A 3,929-nucleotide genomic window follows, 5' to 3' on the forward strand; every position below is an offset into this window, starting at 1 on the left:
AGTGCATCGTGGATCCAGGTACGGCTTATGTGTGATCAACCCTTATCGATTAATAAATTTGTTATTTTACTTCCATTCTGCTGCATCTCTGTGTGTCACTTACTGCTTTATTCCATAACACTAACAAAAACCCCCAAAAGCAAGATCACAGGCATCTTTTCCTGAAGTGCCAGCAATGTGAAATGCTAGGTTGTGTTCTTAAAGGGACAATCTGCAGGGACTGGCATTCAGTGCTCTCTGTCTGTAATCAGTTTTACCCAAAAACCTACTCAGATTCTGTTAACATTACAGGGTCTTCCATTTCTATTGGCAATAATATGACTCATAAAGATAGGGAAACAAAACACAAGAAATGAAACAAGCTACCTACAATGCAGCCTCCATGCCTGGAATGCAGGAAGCCCTCCAAATCAGTTCAGGGTGTTATGGTTACTGTCCTCCTCTTCCACACCCTTAGCATTGAATTTGTCATCCTTTTGGAGTGTCTAGAAAACACTGCAGAGGGAACCCGTTTCTGCTATTATAAGTGAGACACGAATGGAAAACAGAATTTGTAGAAAGCAAATTTAACATAATAATTCTTCCTTCACCACCACCAGTAAGAACATAAAATTTCCATTTTAATGACTGGCATTTTGATATTTATTCTTTCCCATCTGACTACCAAAACTATCATTTTTGTCCTTACAGCAAGAAAAACATATTTCAAGCATCCTTTCCAAATGTATGAGTTGCCTCTGCACTTACTGGGTGGTGCTGTTTCTCTGCTCGGTCATAGTAAATTAGAGCAGATCCAAAGATTCTCTTATGTCTGCTGCCCAACAGAACATCAGGCTCTGTCCTCAGGATTAAAAGTGATGCAAATTCAGGTAGGAACTTTATGAATCAGAGCACTGTAGACAGTGAGATTCAACCATGGAGCTCACTTGAGTGGAGTCAGCAAACAAGGATGGAAGGCACAAGAAAATTACTGACAGCTATATGACATTTGAGTCTCAATGCGCAGCACTCATTATTAGCCAAACTGGCCCGTGCCATTCCAACCTCTAAGGAATTTGTAATCTAATGATGAAGGAGATAATAAATAAATAAATATTGAGAAGATGTCTTGAGTTCTCCCTATATTCAGAAAAGGCTGTGGGTCCTAATCAAATCTGTTGTTTGTGCATAACGTTTAAATAACTATTTGCATTAATTTCATTTTTGAGGTAAAATTCACATAACACATTGTATGCACATCAGTGACTATTATTACCTTCATATTTTCCTGAAACACTCAATATTCTACAGCTTCAAGAACATTTCATTTTCCAATCTGAATATTAATACCTGACTTTAAATTTCTCTCTCATCCACCCAGCAGTATACTATGAACAATTATAAGAAATTGCTTTCAAAATCACAATACTAACATGCCCAGAGAGGGAGAACCGATAATTCTAAATAATAGGTTGCCTTCTTTTTTCCAAACTATATTTAAATGTTTGTCACAGGTATTGAGTCTAGAATTTTCATCTGTGGAATCTTCTGAGGTACTTTTACTGCCTCTATTCTTCAGGCTGTAAACAAAGATATTCAGAGCAGGCATGACCACAGTACATTATAGAAGCTGGCACCCTGTTTCTGGGAAATTTTAATAAAGCTGAGCCATCATGTACTCCCAAACCTGTTCCATGTGATAAGCGAATAACTGACAGTAGGGACTCATAAGAAGAGTAGATTTGGGTTGTGGATTCAGTTCAATGGTTCTAGCACCTGCCTCACAAGCACAAGGAAGCAAGTAGGATCCCTGGAAATGCCCCCAAAAAAATAAAAGAGAGAAGATTTTATTCTTAATTTCATCATGGTGATTTTCATTGTGGGAAAAGAAACTGTAATCTGATAAAGTGATCCATTAGATTGAGTTTGGGGAATAACATGGAACTAGAGATATATTTTACTCTTTCTGGGGAATTTGTCAAAATAGGCAAGATTAAGGAGATGGGAAACATTACATAAGAAATTAGCAATTTTTCACATCTTTGAATAGGTAAACTACAAAAGAATAAAAGTAGGCAGTGAGAAACCAAGCACTGTGCAAAAATAAAAATCAAAACTACAAATGCACAAAGGCAAGTATTTCTGAAGTTCCAGAACTTTGGTGAGGTACAGAGGGCCACAAACTGACTTTAGTCTATTACAGTAAGAAGCATGACATCCATACTACAAACAGGAGAGAGAGAGAGAGAGAGAGAGAGAGAGAGAGAGAAAGAGAGAGAGAGAGAGTGAGAGAGGTCATGTAGACTATGTGGGGGATCACTGCTGTGAGGTTGGATGTATATAGTCATGTTTGTGATCATGATGGAGATGAAAGTTAGCTCAGGAGAGGTAGAAGAGTAGAAAATCACTGAGATGTGAAGGTGAGAGCCAGAGCTGACAGCAACTAGTAAAGAATTCTTGAGTACAGTGACCAGGAACATGGTCAGAATCAGTAGCAAAAGGACAAGCTGCAGGTACAGAGTGCCTTAGATTTCCAAGAGATGAAGCTCTGAAGCAAATGTTGAATATTATCCATTTACATAGTTTGGATGCCTGCGAGAAAGAGAAGATGGTCACAGAATAACAAATGTGCAGGTACCAAATACCATGAACATTTGTAATCCGAGTTCTCATTTTTAACAGGTACAACATTCAGGTCCACACACCTTCAGCAACCTCTATGTTTTGACAAACTGTCTCCTGAGAAATATTTCAGGACTGGCTTGTGAGTTAGTGATCAACTGTTTTACACATGTACTTCAGGAAACTCATCTAAACAACTGAGAAGTCTAAGAATATCAGAGATCAGAAGTCTATAGACACACTGAAAGTCATCCTATATTTCTCAACCATGAAGAGAATAAAAAATATTTTTCTTTACCTACAAAAAATATTTATTCTCTAAAATAAATTTGAATGCCAGGACTAGACCAAAATAGGTCTTATTTTTATTAAGAAAATGGTACAGATATTCTTCACTTCCAATATTTGTAAACAGAGTTTGGCTTGCATTATGTAGTCATAAAGAAAATCAATAATTCATCATCAGAAATACTGCAATGTGAAAATTATTTCTCAAAAGCATTTTTATCATTTTTGTGCTCACTGACTTCTCCTTTGTGGGTATAAGTGCTGACCTGAATATTTATTCTTGTAAAATTATTTCCATATATGTGTTTTCCTTAGCCTTCTTGGACTCGAAATCTTAATGAATAACTATTAGTTAAATATCTACACTAATATGACACCACTGGAGAGGCAAGTGTCAGTAGATGAGAAAATAAAATAGGGGCCTTCTTAAGTCTTCTGACTAATCTTGACTAGAAGAAGTTAAAAAAAAACTTTAGGCGAAGTGGGAAGGGTAGGGGAAAGGAAACAAGTGGAAAGAAAAAAAAAATCAAACTTTTTGTAAATATGGAAGGGGGGAGTGCTTGAAGCGAGGGCAGGGATATGGGGAAAAATGAGAACCAAGACCTGTCATGTAAAAGTACAAGACCCAAAGATGAATGCAACTGTTCTATATACCTAAAATGTATCAATAAACTCAAGGAGAAATAAATAAATAAATAATAACTTTACTAGAAAATTTCCGCTAGGAAGCATGTCAAGGATGATGGTAGGTGAAGAGAGGAAAAATAAGGATAAAGAAAGTCACAAAATGGCCTTGAGATTTGGACCAAGTGATTAGAAAAGGAGTTTACTGGCAGGACACAGATAGAAAGCCAGGGGAAAAATTATAAACTGCTCCCACCTCCAACAAAATATATGAAAAGCGAGGATTGGCTAGCTTTAATGCAATATGTGTTCTCACCTTTCACACCTATATATGTGTGAGAGATGTGAACACATAAACATACACACCCACACAAGGACACACACACACACACACACATATATATATATATATATAT

Source organism: Fukomys damarensis, unplaced genomic scaffold, assembly GCF_012274545.1.
Source record: "Fukomys damarensis isolate Sample0158 unplaced genomic scaffold, DMR_v1.0_HiC HiC_scaffold_30, whole genome shotgun sequence".
In the NCBI taxonomy this organism is placed as follows: Eukaryota; Metazoa; Chordata; class Mammalia; order Rodentia; family Bathyergidae; genus Fukomys; species Fukomys damarensis.